This window comes from Dysidea avara, chromosome 8 (genome assembly GCF_963678975.1).
Source record: "Dysidea avara chromosome 8, odDysAvar1.4, whole genome shotgun sequence".
NCBI classification, from domain to species: Eukaryota; Metazoa; Porifera; class Demospongiae; order Dictyoceratida; family Dysideidae; genus Dysidea; species Dysidea avara.
The window spans coordinates 27,639,251-27,661,875 of NC_089279.1; positions in this window are offsets into that span (position 1 = coordinate 27,639,251).

Below are 22,625 nucleotides of genomic sequence, written 5' to 3' on the forward strand. Positions count from 1 at the left end.
ATCTCCCTGAACCCTTCATATTACCAAGATATTGACTATTCTGCATCTATGCTTCTGAGTGGAACTCCCATACTAAAAGCCTGGATTGGCCACTGCAACATTACTTGTATTAAATTGTTATAGATGAAATAGAGTCAATGCTGGGAAACATCCTCGCCACAGTAGAGCAACTAAATGACAATCCTGCACCCAAACTTAAACCTGTAAGTTACTATATCTGTTACAATAATTGTATGCAAATACTGTGCACTACAATTATGTACTACTGTCATGTTACTATATAGTGCATGTCACCAAATTTGTGACAAGATGTCTTTCACACACAGTCATGTCTCACTTTCCAACTTTGACAATGCATATCTACAAAGTGAGAAAAGCCATTGCTTTCTGAGTTGTATATTTAGAACTTAGCTACAATATAAATAATGGAGAAATTTCTGGTTCTGTATTTTACAGAAACAAAATTATGATCTTTCAAATTTGCAGTGTTGCATGTGTGTGTGGAAGACTATTAATTGCAAATCCAGTTAACATATTCTGGTAGTATGTATGTACATAGCTACATATATACAATATATGTATGCGAGTTCTGTCATGTATTATTATTACAGTCATGTACAATGTATTCCCCTTTTGAATTTACAGCACACAAGCCCTATGGAAAGCACTGAAGAAGAAATAGTTGCAACAAATGTAGTGGGAGGAAATGCTAACTGGCTAAGCACATTCTCTATTCCAGGCTAGTAATGTATATACTAGATATGAATGGTGCACAGTGTGTTGTGTGTATACAGCCATTGATGTAATTAGGAAAAATGTGGCTGGTCACTTGAGGACAAAGGTACACGTATGTACATTGTCCACATAAATATGCAGTGTTGGACCTGTATTATTCATAGCATGGAGTTAACATTAGCTCAACATCATGGAGGACGAAGGCCTATAAAAAGAAAGAAAGACCACAACCAAGTCATCAGGAAAATGTATGTATATGGAGTTTAAGAAAAATGCATGCTGTTTGATGAATTGTTTGTTAGACACCAAGCAGAAAGTTTCTAATGCCTTCTTAGCAAATTGCGTGGACTTTTGCGCAAATAGCAGTTTCAATTTCAGCAATCAACCACCTTCAAAGTCACCTTCAGAAGCTGTTCACTTACCAACTATACACAAACAGCAACCAAGAAGGTTTTCAGAAGTTCTTCAGCAGACAATGTATCCTTATGCAACCAGGCACACTCCAGCTACAACTAATGCCACAAGAATATTTGCTCGTAAAATGTCTCAAAAACAACAGAAGGTGACACATGCTCTTCCACATGTAGAGAACACAACTAAACTCACAGGACCCAAAACAGAAAGACCACGACACTGATTGTGTATATATGTCACTTTAGTAACTCACTACTAATATTCATATTGTATACACTATTTTGTTATGTACTAAATCTACAGTAAATCAAGGCACATGGTAGTGTGTTATGTGGCCCAAGAAGTCGGCACATCACACCATGCAGTGATTTCTTGGTCACCATGCACCTTTCATTTCACAACTTTTTCACTATGCATGGCTTTTTAGGGGCAATACCTTTGCAGCTTGGTATAGAATGCATATATAATGCACATCAATTCCACAGCTATCATGGTAATGAAACGAATATTTCACTGTGGCCACTGCACATGCACATGAAATAAAAGGTCAGAATTCATATAATAGTAATATAATTATGTACTCATTCATGCCATACTAGCATTTATTGTCCACCTGTATGTAGGAATGAAATGTGTCAATGCCCAAGTAAATGCGACAAAGAGCTTCCTTGCCGTTTAATATCACAGCTAAAGTAATAGGTTTGCTTCCCTGTATACTAAGTGATACCTGTTACACCCAAAAGTCTCCTTTGCCATTCAAAAGTACTCACAATGCCATCTAATATACATATATAAATAACTCCCTGATCCTTCAATTTTGGTTAGGTTTCCCATGGCAGACAGAGTCCTTGTATATAACTACCAAATCCACAACCATCAGATGATGGTGGTGGATAGACCGATCAGTTACACGTATGTACATGGGAGAAAGATTGGTGACAAGTAGGTTATAGGTGAGCTAACTACATTAATGATGTTTCAACTTGCAACGAAGGACTTCAGGATGTGTGATAATTGTAACTTTATTTCTTTTACTAGCTACCATTGTGAAACTGTTTATGGTCTTTAAGTCAGGCAATGAAGAATACTTATTAGTTAAATCTGCACTGTTGAGCCTGTAATTTTCAGTTTTACTCTAGGACGATAAAAATGATAGCAACCATTATAGTCATAAAGCATGTGTACCTGATATATTCATTGTGTGATGAATTATGAGTGACTTGTGTGGCTATTAATATAGTGACATACTGTATCAGATGTTATTTGGTTAACTTACTGATATTGGTGGTGGTGTAGTCTTATTTGTAGTAGTCAGTTGTTTGCTGTCATAAGTTGTTATGAATAATGGCTGTTTAGTGACCTTTTTGCTGTCAGCTGATGCATTTTCTCCTTCCAAAATCAGCTTTAAGGTTTGATGTTTCTTAAGTATAACATGTAACTAAGCACTGTACATCCTACATACGATCTGTACATCCTAGAATGCTTACTTTATTAATCTTCTCTAGCTGTTGCCTAAGTTTATCAGCTTCATTTTTAGCCTTTGCAGTTGCTTCTTCATTCTCCTTTACTAGCTCTTTATATCGCTTTTTGTAAATCTCAAGCTCCTTTCCACATTACAAAAACGTACAAGCTTACATGTCGGCAAGCATGTATAAAATACACCCCCATGGAAGTTATAATGTATCAAACATAATATAATAGCTTACTTTTTGGTTTGCCTTGAATTCTTTCTCCAACCTGTGAATTTGTAGTACATGTTAATATTAACATCGTGACTGGTATATAATTACTTGAAATTCTCAGTAGCAATATTTGTGTAATAAACACACAGTTGACTATTCATACTACGTGTGGAGAAGGAAAGGTTCTTTCCTATACATGAACACAGTGAACATATATTTACAAATAATTTAATAATAGTATACTTTTAATTTTGTGAGTCATTTGCTCTGGTTCTGCAGTTTGTTGATGCCTATAGACAGTATACAGAACAAGTTTAGCTACATGTAATGCATAAATTGTCATAAGATATAAGGAAATCACAAGTGTTGTAAAACAACCATGCATATCTGGGGATGACAGTATATAACTAAATTAAATGTAAACATTTTAATGCACAAGCAAATTGTGTGCATAAACTGTATAAGTGTGCAAGTGCATTTTGCCATAGATGGATCTAGAAGACATCATTAAGGGGGTGACAGTAAGGAGATTTGAGGAAGAGCAAGATGCCCTAGGACAACTCCCTGGTACACAAGCTATATTCTTTGGCATAAATTCGGTTAGTATAGCATGATGAATGAAAGATGCTTACACACCAAGACTCTAGTTGGATGTCTTTTAAATAAGATAACCTATATGTTTGAATCTGAGAACATTTTTAATATCTGTTTAATTAAGTGTATACTTTGAAAAGTATGTGTTAACCTAGCAAACTAGTTGTCCTGAGGCAGAGCCTGTTTGATGGCTAAGTGTACCCAGTACTCAGTGCTTCTTAAAATCAAAAATGTTATCAATGGATTTCTCTGTTAGAGTAGTGACTGTTCTATTAGAGTATCTCAATGTTGATGCAACAACTTTAAACAGGCTGTAGGACCAGGAGTCCTACAGACCTTCAGCACTTGTGCTGTAAAGTCTTAATAAATGAAATAATGTCCACTTGGGATACTTTGAGATAATAAAGTCACTCTCTAAGGTTCCTATGGATATATACACTTGAAATTAACAAGGAGAAGACATCCTGACCACCTGGCAAACTCCTGTAAACGTTTGAGCATTAATCGGATGGCTGTAGGTTCGACGTTGCCCAGGTCCAGTCATGGATTTTTTCTCCTTTCTCCACTTTTTCAAACATACTATCTGTAACAACTTTAAACAGGCTGTAGTACCAGGAGTCCCCTACAGACCTTCAGCACTTGTGCTGTAAAGTCTTAATAAATAAATAATAAATAAATAAACAGACAAACCAATTTCTTAATAACAGTTTATACATGTAAAACTGTTGTCTTCATATTTGTCCATTGACTTTCTGTACTTCAAAACAGTGTGAATAATTCCCTGTTTGTCTTTGGTATCAACATTGTCTTATAAGTCCAAGAGGAGCGAGAGAAGGGCTCTTCTCAGACCTATACATTTTGAAATTGAGATCGTATTAATGGTACAAGTTTGCTGCTGGCACTGTTGAATGCACCGACATACAGTACCAGTGCTTCCAAGTACAAAATGTCTGCTTGCAAATTTCACTTTGCATGTATAGTGTTTATTTCTTGTTACTACTAATTTCTTGATGTATGGAATTTATTACCAAACTTGATCCTTCATAATGTTGATTGTGGTATAAAGGAATGCTAGCTACTGTACCTGCATTGTGAGTTGTATAGCTTGACTTTTGACTTGATCAGTGTTTTAAATTTCTCCAGTGCTGCCTCAGTATCAGCACACATTTCACTGGCAATGAAAGAGTAAAATGGAAGAAATTCTTTAATACTTACTAAAAGAGGTTAAAGTCAGGAATCTTGTTGCCATCCCAATGTTTCTATTGTAGTTTTACAAACAACAATTCATTGTACAATGCTACAAACTCACATCATCAATGAATTGATCAATCTTACATGATTGGGCTGTGAAGAACTAAAGACAAATTATCTTTCCATTATTACTGTACAGCTACACATAGTACTTACATCGTGCACTGTTTGAAGTTCCTAGAATACAAACAGAACCAAACTTTCATTATGCATTTGTGCATGTGCATGCTGTACGTGTCATATGTATGCGTCATATGTATGTGTGCGTGTGTGTGTGTTTGTGCGTGCGTGCGTATGTGTGTGCGTGTGTGTGTGCGTGTGTGTGTGTGTGCGTGAGTGTGCATGTGTGTGTGTGCGTGAGTGTGTGTGTGTGTGCGTGTGTGCGTGTGTGCATGTGTGCATGTGTGTGTGTGTGTGTGTGTGTGTGTGTGTGTGTGTGTGTGTGTGTGTGTGTGTGTGTGTGCATGTGCACATGTGCATGCATTAAAAAAATATCACTTACTGAAGTTTTATGTGATTGTTCATGTTGAAGTTTATTGATCAAATCTTTAATCCGATTCTACACAATTACATAAGTGTGCATAGTGAAGAGGAAAGTTTTAAGCAGGTAAACTTGGTTAATATTTTGAACCTTTCAGTTGAACACTATATTTTGTACTAAATTATAATTCTCCCCTAGTTGGGAATTGACGAATGACACACACCATCTATATGTTGGTGGCTTAAAACATGCTCTATGCTAAAGTTTCAGGTTACATAACTTAGTTGTTTATCTTTACACATTTACTGTATATACTCTGACTTACAAACACTGTTTTATCTTGTGAATATGGTTGATAAGGTTCATAGCTTTCCAGTATCTATGGATATACAAACTTATGATGCCACTAACATCAGAACAATATTGTTACCATTTCAACTCTTAGTTTAATATCATCGAGTTGTTGTAGTATACTATCTCTATAGCTTTGAGCATCCATTCTCTCTCTCTCTCTCTCTCTCTGTATATATATATTAACATTCAACAAAATCTTTTGGGATATATATGCAGTCTATAACTTAAAAATTTAATTTAGTCACACAGGTGAGAAATTTCAGTAGCTATATAATTTCGGCGCAGTTACAAGGTTTTAGCAACTTCTAAGTTACAACTATACTAAGTGATGATTCTGTGCAATTTGCAGTTATGTGAAATTAGTTTAGAAACAACTAACTGTGAGGTAATAGTTGTGGAATTAATAGTATGTGAAGTGATATTCCACTTGTTTTTATTATCAATTCTGTTCCTGGGTCTGGCTGATTCCTTGTACCATTGGAAGGTCAAGTTACTAGGTGACTGAGGATCATTAGTAGCATTTACTTTCCTTAGTAAGTATCCATACAAGTATACTAGACACTCGATTATAAGTATGTTATCAGATATGCAATTGTTATTGAAATGTAGCTACAAATGATGCTGCAAGCTTTGCCACTCAGATTTATGTACGTGCAGTATTCATTTGAGTGCTCTATTGCAGTTTGCTGGTTCCACTGATTAGGGAGTATCGATCTAATTTCATAGAATTAAGCTCCATATATATGGTTTGAAATATTCACCCATTATGCTGGCGTAGCACTTCGGATATGTATGTTATTAATAATTGACATGTAACTATAAAATTAATGGTGTTGCCACTTACATGGAGTGTTTGTTTCAATAGAATAATTATTTTAATTTGGAAATGCTTTACCATATTACAGAAACTGACATGACAATACTGTTATATACACTTTGTTATGAAATTTTTCAAAGTCAAATAAACATAAATTCAGTCAATGTGCATATATATTTGAGCAATCAGTCAGTGCCATTGCCTTTCTACTTTTGTTCCTGTGATTTTAGCAGTATTCTCTACACGTGGAAGAATGTGTGTAGCCATCTGTTGCTTTTGAGATGATCTGCGAGCAAATAATTCTTGTGGCATTAGTTGTAGCTGGAGTATGCCTGGTTGCATAAGGATGCATCGTCTGTTGAAGAACCTCTGAAAATAGTTTTGGCTGCTGTATGTGGATAGTTGGCAAATGAATAGCTTCTGAAGATGATTTTTACCTGTTAGTGAAGTTATTATTTGTGCTCAAGTCTACACAATTGCTAATGAAGGCATTACAAATCTCCTGTTTGACACCTAGCAAAACATGCAGCATGAATAGCTAGCCGTTAACAATATTTGCATGTCATACATTTTGCTGGTAATCATGTATTGGTTGTTCTGTCCTTTTGTAAGCCTTTGACCTCTGTGAAGTTGAGCTAATGTTTACTCCATGCTGTAAAGAAATATCACATCATTGTGTAATTATGTGTCCATGTGTACTTTTGTCCGCAAGAGACCAGCAACATATTTCCTTACAGCATCAATTGCTGTATATACACATCACTTTAAATACATTATTCATGCATATATACTCCAAATATTACTAGCCTGGAATAGAGTGTTGTTATCCAGTTGACATTGTTTCTTACTGAGTTTGTTGGAAGTTTTTGTTCTTGCATGGTTCCAAATGGACTTGTGTGTTATAAATCCAATAAGAATATACATGTACAGTACCTATTTGCTACATGCCAGAAACAAACTTGCATATGAACATGTGTATATATATAGTGCATAGCTTACAGGGTTATGCTTGGATGCAGGATTGTCATTTAGTTGGTTAACAGTGGTCATGAAGTTTCCCAGCATTGCCTCTAAAATATATACGAATCCATTTTGTTGTATATTTGGCTTGTACATACCGCCATAACATACGTACCTGGCATCTCAAGCTTCTCCATTGATTTGGATAACTTTTGGATGGTTCCATCGATCTTTCCAATGATTATAAGTTTATTGCTTTCCTCCACATGTATACAATGGCACTCACCTTCTTTGCGAGCTGATCAAAGTATACTACTTGTGTAGTTTCAATTTCTTTCTTGTATTCTTCATAACTATTTAAGTGTATTTTCATATGGTAGGAAACACTCTACTCTTACTGCTGTACAAATCCCTCATCAATTCCTTTCAATTCTTTGTCCAGCCATTTCTACAGTTCAATGATGTTCTATCAAAGAGTGCATATGTAGTTTCTCTCGTGATTCATCATGCATTATTAATAGAGCTATGTTTTTCCAAAATCCTAATAGAACGCTCAACTAAACACTTCCTTAGAAACCTTTACCAACCTCAAAAGAAGTTTTAGAAGTTAATTTGGAAGAAGTTTAGGTCCACTAGCAAAGATGAAGTCAAAAGGACTTGATAAAAGTACTTTAAAGAACTGAAATCTGCCGTTTTGAGCCATTTTGTTCATCTTCTTATTTTTATTATTACTATTATTTTTTCTCACAGCAAAATGTGAGGAATTTTTGGGGATAAAAATTACATAACTTTCCTTCCTATGTCTTTCTTCATGTCCATGATCTATTTTTAAATGCACATTATGATGATAACACCCATTCTCAAGCAATTTGCTTCTTGTAGGTTCACTTAGCCATTGATCTTCTGACTTAGTTTCTGCAAGCAAGAGTATCTAATGTGTTAATTGTGTTAATAAGTATCCAATCTATTTATGTTAACAAGTTCATTTGGAAACCTTATATCATTACCTTTGAGTTAATTGTGATCACATAGCTGCACAAATCAGAAGCCATACTATTACTGACGAAAACATGCTATACACTGCCTATGGTTGGATAAGTCAAAGCTGTATAGTACAAAGTACATTCAATAGTATAATGGAAACATGTTTGCTAACTGTAATAATATCTAATCCAAAACAGCCAAGCTGTAAAAAAAGTGTGCGGCCCTCAAAAAGGCTATGGTGAAAAAAGATTTGAAATCCAAGGTGGCGGCCAAGAAATGGCTGAGATGGTAGGTTAATGGTAAAAATTTTAATAACGACAATTCAGGTGAATTTTGTGCCAATTGACCAAGCGGCACCAAAATTCACCTGAATTGTTGTTATTAAAATTTTTACCATTAACCTACCATCACAGCCATTTCTTGGCCGCCACCTTGGATTTCAAATCGTTTTTCACCATAGCCTTTTTGAGGGCCGCACACTTTTTTTACAGCTTGGCTGTTTTGGATTAGATTTCACTTCTTTTTGTATTTGTATACCCCAAAGCCGGCCTATGGCCTGCTTTGGGACTTTTTAAACCTATCTTTTTTTCTTTACCACAGGAAGAAGAAAAGATGAAGCAGATGTACCTTAAATATTTCTGATTTTATCAGTAAATGTACAAATTATATATATAATAAATATATATATATTTCAGAACTGTCCATGGTGGTTTCTTTGTAACTGAACACTCTTCAAGGTAACTTCTTCTAGCTGTTCTCTCTACAGGGTAATTTATTTGTAGCTGGATTCTGTACAGGTGGTTTTTTGCTGCTGAGCTCTTTACAGAATGGTAGCTGAACTCTCTACAAAGTAACTTCTTCTAACTGATCTCTCTACAGCGAGATTTGTTTGTAGCTGAACTATCTAGATGATGGTTTCTTTGTAGCTGAACTCTCTACAAGGTAATTTCTTCTAGCTGAACTCTCTACATGGTGGTTTCTTTGTAGCCAAACTATCTACAAGATAACTTCTTCTAACTGATCTTTCTACAGGGCAATTTGTTTGTGGCAGAATTTTCTAAAGGGTGATTTCTTTACAGTTGAACTCTCTACATGGTGGTTTCTTTGTAGCTGAACTCTCTACAAGGTAACTTCTTCTAGCTGAACTCCCTACATGGTGGTTTCTTAGTAGCTGAACTGTCTACAGATGATTTGTTTGCAGCTGAACTCTCCACATGATGGTTTCTTTGTAGCTGAACTCTCTACAAGATAACTTCTTCTAACTGATCTTTCTACAGGGCAATTTGTTTGTGGCAGAATTTTCTAAAGGGTGATTTCTTTGCAGCTGAACTCTCTTCATGATGGTTTCTTTGTAGCTGAACTCTCTACAAGGTAACTTCTTCTAGCTGAACTCCCTACATGGTGGTTTCTTAGTAGCTGAACTGTCTACAGGTGATTTGTTTGCAGCTGAACTCTCCACATGATGGTTTCTTTGTAGCTGAACTCTCTACAAGGTAACTTCTTCTAGCTGAACTCCCTACATGGTGGTTTCTTAGTAGCTGAACTGTCTACAGGTGATTTGTTTGCAGCTGAACTCTCCACATGATGGTTTCTTTGTAGCTGAACTCTCTACAAGGTAACTTCTTCTAACTGATCTCTCTAAAGCGAGATTTGTTTGTAGCTGAACTCTCTACAGGTGATTTGTTTGCAGCTGAACTATCTAGATGATGGTTTCTTTGTAGCTGAACTCTCTACAAGTTAATTTCTTCTAGCTGAACTCTCTACATGGTGGTTTCTTTGTAGCTGAACTCTCTACAAGATAACTTCTTCTAACTGATCTTTCTACAGGGCAATTTGTTTGTGGCAGAATTTTCTAAAGGGTGATTTCTTTGCAGCTGAACTCTCTACATGGTAGTTTCTTTTTACTGTAGCTGAACTCTCTACAAGGTAACTTCTTCTAGCTGATCTCTCTACAGGGTGATTTGTTTGTAGCTGAACTATCAACAAGGTAACTTCTTCTAGCTGATCTCTCTACAGGGTGGTTTGTTTGAAGCTGAATTCTGTACAGGTGATTTGTTTGCAGCTGAGCTCTTTACAGAATGGTTTCTATGTAGCTGAACTCTTTACAAGGTAACTTCTTCTAGCTGATGTCTCTACAGGGTCACTAGTTTGTAAATGAATTCTCTACATGGTGGTTTCTTTGTAACTGAACTCTCTTCGAGGTAACTTCTTCTAGCTGATCTTTCTATAGGGTGACTTGTTTGTAGTGGAATTCTGTACAGGTGATTTTTTTTGCAGCTGAGCTCTTTACAGAATGGTTTCTTTGTAGCTGAACTCTTTACAAGGTAACTTCTTCTAGCTGATGTCTCTACGGGGTCACTAGTTTGTAAACGAATTCTCTACATGGTGGTTTCTTTGTAACTGAACTCTCTACAAGGAAACTTCTCCTAGCTGATCTCTCTACAGGGAGATTTCTTTGTAGCTGAACTCTCTACAGGTGATTTGTTTGCAGCTGAACTCTCTAAATGATGGTTTCTTTGTAGCTGAACTCTCTACAAGTTAACTTCTTCTATCTGATCTCTCTACAGGGTGATTTGTTTGTAGCTGAATTCTCTACATTGTGGTTTCTTTGTAGCTGAATTCTACAAGGTGATTTCTTCTAGCTGAGTTATCTCTTTCTATAGTTGCATGAATTCCCTACAAGGTAACTTCTTCTAGCTGATCTCTCTACAGGGTGAATTGTTTGTGGCTGATCTCTCTACAGGGTGACTTGTTTCTAGCTGATCTCTATACAGGTTACTTGTTTCTAGTTGATCTCTTGAATTCTCTTGGGGTGACTGCTCTATTAGGATGACTGCTCTATTAGGATGACTGCTCTATTAGGATGACTGCTCTATTAGGATGACTGCTCTATTAGAGTATCTCGATCTCGCACTTGCTACACCAAGTTGGATTTCGTGTTATAACTCCGTGGCTTTAAGTCTGATTCTTCTACACCATTGAAGAGCCTTTCTAAGATGATAACTCCATCTGTACAGCGATTTTCAAAGCATTACCCCAAGCGGTTTACCTGGTAGGCGTGGAAAGCAGTCATTTTTTTATTAGCTAATCTCGATTGCGTAATTGTTACACACTGTTGGTTTTTTCGTTGTATCTTCCTGGTTTTTAGCTCGATTTCTTTCAAACCATAAAAGGTTTGAGGTTCAATAGTTAACCTATTCACCCACCGATTTTCAGCCTCTTCCCATACGCGGTTTACCCTGTAGGCGTGACAACATATTGGTGTTATTTTTCGTGAATAATCGCTCATAACTCTGCCTGTTTATCGTATTCCAGCCAAAGTTGGTACAGAGATTCGCCTTTATACCCTCCTTCTGTGTGCTAAATTTCAAGGCAATCGGATAACGCGTTCGCGTTTTATAGCAGTTTTTGTAAGTGTGCGAAAAGAGGAAGAAAATTAAGAAGAAGAAAAAAAAACGAAGAAACTAAGCCAATTTTTGAAGTCGCATATCTCGGGAACGCTTGAAGCGATTTCGCTCAAATTTGGAATGTGGAGTGCTGAAGGTGGAGGGAGAGTCCACAGCAAACATCGTCTTGTTTCATCAAGGCAGCACAGAGCTACGGAGGTGCGAAAATTGCGTTTTCTTTCTTCCTGTCAATATACTCACGGGTGTTACGCGCCGGCTTCTTGGGCCGCACGACACACTACCGTGTGTCTTGATTAGCTGACTACTTAATAGCTACTGTACATGATGGCTAACTTGATATACTTGTTTAGTCTATGCAATATCAAGCACCACCAGCACCTCTTATTATCATGCTAGCTAGCTATCCATAAATGGATTTATAAAAAGTAAACAAACTAGTGTAAAAATAATTTTCAAAAATTAAAACATGGGAATAGAGATTGCAGAAACAAGAGTCAAACAAGCCAGCATGTTAAACACACAACAATCTCTATTTGGACTCAAATAAACATTAATAGAAGCATTCTCAGTGCTTACTGATTATTTTCAGTACTTATCTGCCCCTATTTATATAAAACTACTCATTTTCCTTAGTCTCTAGCTATACCGTATCCATTGAGTCCAAATAGAGATCTCTGTGTGTTCATAGATTTATAAACCCCAGGTACCTTGAGTTTGTTAGTCTATGGTAGGGACCCGCCGATTATGCTGGCATAATTATGAGCATAATAGGTGTCTGAAAGCATTGAGCATAATGCTAGCATAATAGGTAGAATATTTGTGTAATAGTATGAATTCTTGCTTATCATCACAAAAAGATCGATATACTCTAATAGAACAGTCAGTAACTCTAATAGAACAATCATATAACTGACTGTTCTATTAGAGTATATCGATCTTTTCTGTGATATGCATTTTGACAAGTAAGTTTGTGCTTTAGCCACTTATTATTTATCCATAAATTGGAAATTATTACTAGAGCATGGGAACTGAAGCATAAATAATTGGGCATAATTTGAGCATAATGGGTAAGTATTGAGCATATATTTAAGCATAATAGGTAAATTTTTGAGCAGTGCAGCATAGCATAATAGGTAAAATTATGAGCATAATCGGCGTGTCCCTAGTCTATGGTGTGTTTCACATGCTGGCTTGTTTGACCTTTGCTTCTTTACTTTTTCAGCGATCTCTATTCCCATGTTTTAAGTTTTGAAAATTATTTTTACACTAGTAATCATCGATCTAGTCTGGCGCGGCCGCCCCTTCGCAAATAGAAATTTGCGAAGGGGCGGCCCACCAGACTAATCATCATCAGGAACAAGCGAACCATGAGCGAATATAGTCTGGCGGCGCCCGCCCCTTCGCATAGAGTAAGGGTCTGGTATGCTTAGTATAGTGGAGTTGTAACGGATTACCAAAAACTGGTGCAACCAATCAGAATGCTCCACGTTTAATCAGCGCATTTTTGTGTATGTTATGTCAAAAGAAGGAATCAAATGCCTTAACAGTACTGAAGAAACAAAAGGAGTTAGCTAATAAAGAACAAAGAGAAGAAAGTGTTATATCGGGAAGGGCTTTTCGCCTTGTTTGATACGCGAAAAAACCATGTTACGCTCTGATTTCCTAGGTAGGGAGACATGTGTCTTTTATAAAAGTAGACCAATCCACTTTCGCCTGTGTAAAGGCGAAGAAAGTTCAATATCTCTGCCACAGTTTTGGGTGAGGCACTTCCGTTAAGGCCATTTTCGTTACGTCATTACATTCAAATTAAATTCCTCCAGAACAACTCGGTGATACTAAGCATACCAGACCCTTACTCAATGCGAAGGGGCGGGCGCCGCCAGACTAGAGCGAACAAGGGTGTGAACAAAAAAAGAACTAAGTAATATCTGCAAAGTACGTCGTGTTCAGCGTCAGACAAAGTGCAAAGACACAAGAAACTTCGTTGGTGGCCATCACCATCATTAACGATCACGTGACCAAAAAATGGTTACATATTTTTACGATTTACGCTATTTATTTATTTATTTGTACTGAGCAGTCAGTCCTGCTGGTATGCTCAGGAAAAAAACAACAACAAAAAACAGTTCTAACTTAACATACAGTAAACCAATTGCTACTTCATTCTTTTCTCGATTCTTTTACTGAATAAATTTTGACACCTTGACCGAACACGGAAGGTGTAAGTATTGTAAAGCATGGGTAGCGTATTAAGTGCGAATGGAAAGAACTTGAGATGCTGACCGTTCCCATTTAGTTGTGTCATGTTCACAGAGAGGGCGCCACCGTTATCATAGAGAAGAAAGGTTTGGATAAAATAGGAGACGTGAAGGCGGACGTCATTGCAAGGAACAAGCATGCTGGAGTTCCATGTGACCATCAAATACTGAAGATTGCAGGGAAGCCAGACCTTATCCTAGTTGATTCTTGTGAGATAAGTGAATACCATAAGTGGACACACACTGTGCTTGACATGATCCTAGAGATAATCAGTGGAGAATTCTATGTTTGTGTATGCTACAAAATAGATGACGGTGAAAATTGTCACGGCTCTAAAAATGTAGTTTTGAAGGTTAACAGCTTGGTCACCATACTAAGATTAAAATATCTGATATGCACTAAACTGAACATAAAACCAGAGGTTCAACATTTGAAATGTGAGCCATTGTATCAATATGTATCCGAGAAATGTAAATCAACCTCAAGTTTGGGTGAACAACATGTGTTTTATCCATTTGAACTAAATAACTTGTGCACATTAGAAGATCACAACATTTCATTGTTTTGTCACTTGTTTAAGGTTAGGATCTGTTTACTTCGCATTGAGGATGATGGTATGAAATACATTTATTTAGTACAAATATCTGATGACTTGGACTCTGAGCATCATATATAGTCCTAATGACTGTCTTCTAAAGGTGGAGTACAACACTTCAGTCAACAAGCTCTATTCAATGGTAGCAGATCATTACAAGATTTCTGTGGAACATGTTGTGCTTATAGTGAATAATCAGATTGTTCATGGTAACACAGAATTGCATGTGTTGTTTTATCCTCCAATTGTTCTAAGAAGGATAATGTGGGTAATAGGACAGGCAGCCACATCTGGAGATTTGTTTTCTTATGTTCCTGATTGTCAAAGCCTAAAACATTGTGAACTTGCAAAGAAAGCATGTGATGATCCCAACATTAAACAGTTAGTTGATAAAAGAGGTGATGCCTGGGTGGTAATTCTCAATGCATTTAAGTTTGGTGATGATGTAAAGACAGACACAAAAAAACAGTGAAGATAATCAAATCAGGTGTATGGATGTAATGCATCGTATGTACCATCAAGATGATCTCATGTGGGAATTTGTTGAGATACAAGTGAGAAAAGTTGATCCAGAATTATAGTATGTTCACATTGAGCTGAACCCTGAAAAACAGCTAAAAATTAAAAGTGGATTTTTTCTCAACCGAGTTAACATTTCTGCCAACCAGATGATTATTGGTAACAGTAAAGGTGTCAACAACAGACACGTACGGTTTGGCTCCATTACAAGTTCATTACAAGTTCGGGAAAGGGCTCTAATGGACATTGTACTTATATGGCTTCCCCATAGGAAATGTATTGTGAAAATTTTGATTGGCCATAAATATTATGTCAAACATTTGAACAAGATTTTGAAATATTTTTAGCGGATCAAGCAGTACTACAAATGAGCCAAATTTCAAGATTGTGTGTAATTGCATCCATGAGTTATTAAATGTTTTTGAGGATTCAGCTCAACGTGAACGTACTATAGCAGATCTTATAAGGACACTCCTTTAGACTATGGTACAACTCATTTACAGGGTTACTAAATCACTTAGTCACCTGACATGCTCATTTAGTCACCTACACATGTTCATTTAGTAACCTGCCCTCAGGCAATTTTGTATGTGAAAATAATTATAACACGAAAGGTACACTGGAGTACTTGATAATACTGTAATACAATTCTTCTCCGTGTTCTGCGAATAATTCTGGACAAATAGTAGACTAACTAGTAAGTGGCGTATCTACTGTAGCTTTAACCGTTACTCTGGTTACCGGCCGAATAATTATTTTTGTGGGCGCTGTAAGAACTTCAGAAAGAAACCGTTCTGTTGTTCTACATTGCTCTTTCACTCCACCCTAATGTTCTGGCTATAAAGGTATGTACTTTAAACCTAGTCTCGCGTGGCCAGACCGCTTTTTTCCGTATACTGGGTGGGGAAAAAAGGGTCTGGTGCAACTCCAACAGCTGTTTACTTCTGAGCCATCCCCACATTCCGGGGACGCTAATTGAATAACATTGGTCACAAAGGAGGTGCCATGACGTCAGTAAACTACGAAGTATTCCTACACTCCTGCTCCGGTTGTGAGTCTTGTTACACGATGAGGATTAACTTTCAAGACGCTATAAAAGAGACATCGGAGCAAATTAAGATTCGTTTAAAGGATAAACAGATCTCTAGTTAACTTACTGACGTCATGGCACCTCCTTTGTGACCAATGTTATTCAATTAGCGTCCCCGGAATGTGGGGACGGCTCAGAAGTAAACAGCTATTGGAGTTGCACCAGACCCTTTTTTCCCCACCCAATATACGGAAAAAAGCGGTCTGGCCACGCGAGACTACTTTAAACCATAGTCTAAATAAGTTAGACACCGCGACCAACGGGAACTAAGCAATTTAGTAACTCCTCTGGCCCTTAGTAGCGCCCTCGCTGCGCTCGGGACGCTACAGCCTCGGCTATCGTTTTGTTCACCCAAGTTGAGTCCATAAACGCATCATAAAAATAATTACGTATATATGAGTCAACATTAATTAGCGATTTCGTGACATCATGGAAGAGAGAAGCATGAACAGAAGCAGTATAAACTGTCTAATAAGCTGAGTTAACTACCACTGTTTGAGGTACAATGTGTGCACTTGTATTATCAAGTACTATGTTTTTCCTGTTTCTTGTCCTGGGAATAGTACTGTATATGAACAGAACATGGCTTATAATTTAACCTTAAGTGACCAACATTAGGGCTTGAAAATTGTTAGGTACAACATAGTGTACTGCCATTAGGCCATGCAGGAAAACTTGATACTTGTTTTTCAACCATGGCATGGATTCTATGTGGGAGGGAGGTCATTTTATATATGTACACCTATCGATGCTGACCCTGTACTGCCTATACAGGCAGCTAGGGTGGCGATCAAGTGGGGATTTAACAAAGCAAATGTTACCTATTGTCAGTAGTGGTGTCAGTATTTTCAGTCGCAACGTATTCCATTAGTTCCACCTATTAAGTTTGGACGCCAACATCGATATGTCACTAGAACTACTCAGCTATTTGCTCAGCCACCTAGATGTCATCTTTCTTTTTACTCAGCGTTGTTTTTTTGGTTTAAAGCAATTCACTGGTGGAATGTAGTACCTTATGATATTTTGACTTCACCAACCTTCACAGACCATTTATTTTTATAAAATGTGTTAATTTAGTAATTTGTGTGTGTAATAGTTTGTGTGCTTATGTTGTAATTGTTTGGTTGTACATGTGTTAATGTATGTGTTCTGTTGTATTTAATTTTTGTATGTATGTACGTATGTTGTGTCTTGCTCCTCTGCCAGGGTAGAACGGCATTGCCAACTGGTTTGAGGTAATATTCAAAATCAAATCAAATCAAATCAACCTGCTGGAATACTGCTGAACCCATTGTCACTGATACAAAATAGAAAATTTATTGCAGTGGCCGGAGGATATATGTATTTTTTGTTGGTAGCTTAACCCCGAATCTCACCTACCAAGCCTGTACTGGGGATTACAGATGATAGGTACTCTGTTCATTGTTGAACAAAATGCTCACAAACCACTGCAAAAGCAGGTTACCCACTATGCAGAAATTAGCGGATCAAAATACATGTGCACGTGATTAATAAAACCTGAGGCAGGAGGATGTAAGTAATGCAGTTAGGAATGAGAAACAATTAATCTGGCCTTATAGACTTATAGAGTGTACATTGATTTTGGGGTCATGCAATTTACAGCTAAATGTGCTGTGCTACCATACTTTATTAGAATTGTGATTGAAGCTCTTGAAATGACTAAGGTTTACAAACTAAGTGTATATAGCAGTCTTGTAGTTAGAGAATGAGAAAGTCAACTAGGGTAGCAACCCACCCAGCTAAACTGGAGAACCAAATACCAACTTTTCATGTCTCTGAAGGTCCAGGTGGGACTTCGGGTGCCCACACCTTCATCTGTGAGACATGGTACAGCCTCCTGCAGAATATTAGTCCTGCCCCAGGAAGATCTGCTGGAGCTGACTAGAAGCACCTGAGTGACGTGTGACCGCTAGTGGCAGCTAAAGGTTTTGCTTTGTGTGTATGTGTGTGTATTGTGTACGTGTTAGCCATCTTGCATAACCAGACCAGTATTTTAATGTAAAGGCTCCCAAGCTGAAAAGGGTCTGCTACAGATATGGGTCTCAGTACACGAGTAAACTAGCTAATTCTTCAGTACAAATTTGAAAGTACTGGCTTTATCTCAAATTTCCCAATGTATTTGTAAGTTTTTTGCTAAGTACTTGAGTAATTAAAGTACTTATAAGTATTTTAAGCACTTTTTAAGTATTGTGTACTTTGTATGCATGTGTATACTAAGTAAGATTGGAAAACACTAGAAGAATTCATGAAGTTATATATTATACTTCTACAGCAAATGACATGTGAGTTATGGGTGCTAATTTACAGTGTGGTAGGTTGTCATCATAATTTCTATGTTGAAATAGCTCGCTTCTGCATATGGAGTACAGGAAAAGTACTATATCTTATTTGTCAGTTCATGATGATTAAATTAATAGCTTGTTTCAGTCATGAGTTATGTAAGCACCTGTAACTTATTTGCTATATTGTTGCTGTACAAATTATCAACTGTTCCAACTGTGTAGTGATATAACTCAAACACCACTCATCTTACAAGGCTGAAACTTTGACATCCACTCCTTTGTTACAAAAACGGAATTTGAGAAATGTGCAAAGCTTTTGCTCAGTCGGTCACATTCAGCATGAAATGACAAATCCATACATGTGCTTGTTGCCTTTTTGAGTGGTGTAATCAACACTTCACATTTCCTGCTGGGTGTTGTCACAATTTGCCTATTGGAAGTGTACCAGACCCTTTTAGCACGGGCACTTATAATCTCTAATTGATGCACTGAAATAGTGGTGTGGCAGCAGGAGACTTTGTATGTGTGTCTTCAGTAATAATCCATGCCAATAGCACCGCATAAGAATGGTGCAATCTATGTACATGTCACACTTCTAGTATTTTTTTTCAGCCACTATTGTGGTCAAATTAGTCTAGTGTGATTATATTCCTGCTGCAATTTTAATATCACTGCAAATTTATAAAGTGCTCCCAGTCATTTTCAGCTAAAAGATGATTTAGGAAATTAGGACAATACTGAGCATGACAGTTCAATTTATAAAGCGTCATTATGTCATGCATCAAGTTTCATACCACAAATTGCTGCAGAGATTTATAGATGTATTCCACACATCATGGTATTTTTCATTTATTGACCAGTGAAATAAAGAATATGCTGGTGCAAATGCCAATCTAATGCAATAAATTATCTGTATTATCTATGCAACAGGTAAGATTTATAACTAACGATTGGTTAGTAGGCATGTTTCAAAGTCAGTTTACAAACTACATATATGTGTTTTGCTTCATGCATACTTACAAAATTCTTACTCATAAATGAGCTTGGCTCCAACCATGCAAAAACTTCACACATCCCTAATAAGTGGGCGTAGCTCACAAAAGAAGTTGGCTTGCTGTTACACTATAGACTAAAATTCAAACGATAACAGTGCATTTATATAATCACATGGATTTTAATACCAAATATAATATCAATCAATTAGTGGGTGTGGCTCCATATGTATAAGCCTGCAGGCAGTAACTGTTGCAAAGACAGAGCAATAACTAGCTGCCACTCCTATTGCAATATTATCAATACTAGAAAAACGACATAATATATTTATACAATTAATAATTTTTGAAGTCCAGCTTCGTTAAATAATTATAAATACATAATATCAGTCTTATCATAATTCTCAGCAGCAACCTATTGATTCATGCATACCTGCAGACTGCAATACACTTACAGCTACTGATAATTGCATAATTACGTATGCCTATAGACAGTAATAATCCCTACAGGTTCGTGTGGCTCACAAAAGAAGCTACTGTAGCACTAGACTATGTCGCTTCTACTGTACATCACCAAATTGATTAATTGATTTCACACTTTTTCTACTTCGGGTCAGACTATGTACACAAAACAGATGATCAGACCCAGATGACACTGACAAGATGTGACCCACATGACTTGACCTGGTTTCAACACTGTTAACTGGGCTGACTTTTACTATTGCACCTGAACCAATATTGCATGCAACAAGTGTAGTTCCATTATCGGTCATTTTAATAAAGAATATTGTACAATAAATGGGTCGGCTATTTCCACAACCGACATCAAAAGGGAGGGAAAACCTGGGCAGTGTTGAGAGAATGACAATGATTCTGCTAGGGTATTATGTCCTCCTGCCTTGACTTCAATGAAGTTCTGACAATATTAGGCCACTTCAATAGATTCATTGTTTCCCATTCCTGCCCACCTATTCAGTATGGCTGTATTCATTAGGCTGTTGACTGAATATTTTATTCATTATTGATTATGTGATTGTATAGTAGTATTATTATTAGCAATAATTCAGAGTCATAACCAACATAGCGTTTACTGTTTTCATGCGCTTAGTTTATATTTTCTTGCACTGCTGTGTGGGTTGTACCGTCAAACCTCTCTATTCCAACACTCAATGGGACCCATAGGATTAAGGATTATCAAGTCACTGTAAATCCGACATTGTACAATATCTAGCAGATTATGCAGTAAATTACCAGAACACACAATGTGTTTTAATGTTACAATTTGCAAGTATTACAGCCTTTTCTGTTATTGTTAACAAATAAATGTTTTGATTGCTTAAAAATATTATTTTCTGTGATGGTTGGTTTGTTTTAATGCTGCTATTATTGTCTGTCGGATTACAAAAGTCAAAAACAATGTATTTCCAAGTGTAAGGAATCAAATTTTGTGACGGATTGTGGAGTACAGAGGTGAAGTTGTTTTCTATACAAAAATGTTGGTAAATGACATTTTGATTGAATTAGAGAGGATTCTGGATTATGCAGATGTCGGATAAGAGAGATTTGATTGTGTATTTTTAAAACTTAGTAGCTGAATAATGAATCACCCGCTTGCATGCATTTTTAGATCAATAAAATGGGGAAAATGGAGAGGCTTTATAATATCAATGTGTGGTGGTATACGGATGTTAGGAATGTACTGGAATTCAATAGTTGACATTCTCATTATCATGAATCAAATACGTTGTAGCTAACTGCCAGGTTTTATAACTAAATGATTATTATTTAGCATATTCTGGAGAGGAAAAGAAAAGGAGCTCTGCATTTCCGTAAAATTATCAAACACCCATTTTGTTAATATTCCACTTTGTATCATGTGATATATCTCTGTACATACCATGATACAATGGAGACAATATACAGTACCTATACACCACTGCAACTCCAGCATACATAGTAGTGCAATTATTTATTGCTACTGTATTTGCAAAATTAAGGTGTACCACGCTACAATTAAAGTGCAATGGTGATATCAGTAGACATACTAGCTCCTACTTTTCATAACTACACGTGATACATGCATGTCTACAAGTGTATAAATATGTGAATGTGGCTACTGTTTGTAACTGCTTTACTAGAGTATCTCAATAGGTACTTGTGTTTTAGTGAAAGTACAGCTGTGTGGTTGAGGAAACATTGAACATGAGTTAAACATATGCATGTACGTAATGTCGAGAATGACTGGTTGTTCCCGAATTATACAGTATGTTTTACTCTAAATTAAATATGATTGTTGTTAATTGACATTACAAACCCACTGCCATAATTCTCAATCCTCTCATTATTCTTTAACATAATTATACATAATTTGTATGAGCAGAATAATTACAATAGTTGTTTTGTTTGTTCTTACTAATTGCAGGTTTACTCAATGTCTGGTCAGACTGATGATCACTCCGAATACAGCAGCAAATGGCCAGCACATCATTCAAACATCATGAAGAAAGAGTTTTCATTCTAAAGATATGACAAAAATATATTTATAGTGTATTTAACCGTAAAATTACTTTAAACCAACAACAGTTATGGGTTTAAAATTAACCAATGCGTTGCCAGTGCAGGTGCGTGTAATAAACATGAAAAGGGTCTAAGTAACTTAGACACCTCCAAAAATCCACCAAAAAAACTTCACACCACAGGGGTCTAATTAATTTAGTAACCAGATGGCCTTGTGTCATGGCGCCTGAGCGAAGCAAAGGTGCTACTACAGGGCCTGAGGTACACAGTAAGTACCGTTAAGTTGGTCTCATAAAAAAACTACTGTGTGGACCGGTAATGGTCATGCAGCCTTCCAAAATGAAGAGACAAACAATAGTAATGATGTTACTGCATGGTACACATTTGCTTTGCTTGGAATTACCGTGGCACAGCCATGTAAATACTGGAGAACACATTAATACTTAGCTGGTGAGCAGGCAATGTGTTTAAAGTTCTGCACATCCAGTCCCATCCTAAATTATCCTTACAGTTCATTCCTCTACCTTTCATCACACGGACTCAGTGATGTCTAGTATAACAGAATGCACAATAATGAACACTTGATTGCTTTCAATACTGGCAATCAGGCTCTTATGGAATGAACAAAACAACCTATAATTTTATCAGCATTGCCATTAGTAAGGCGATGG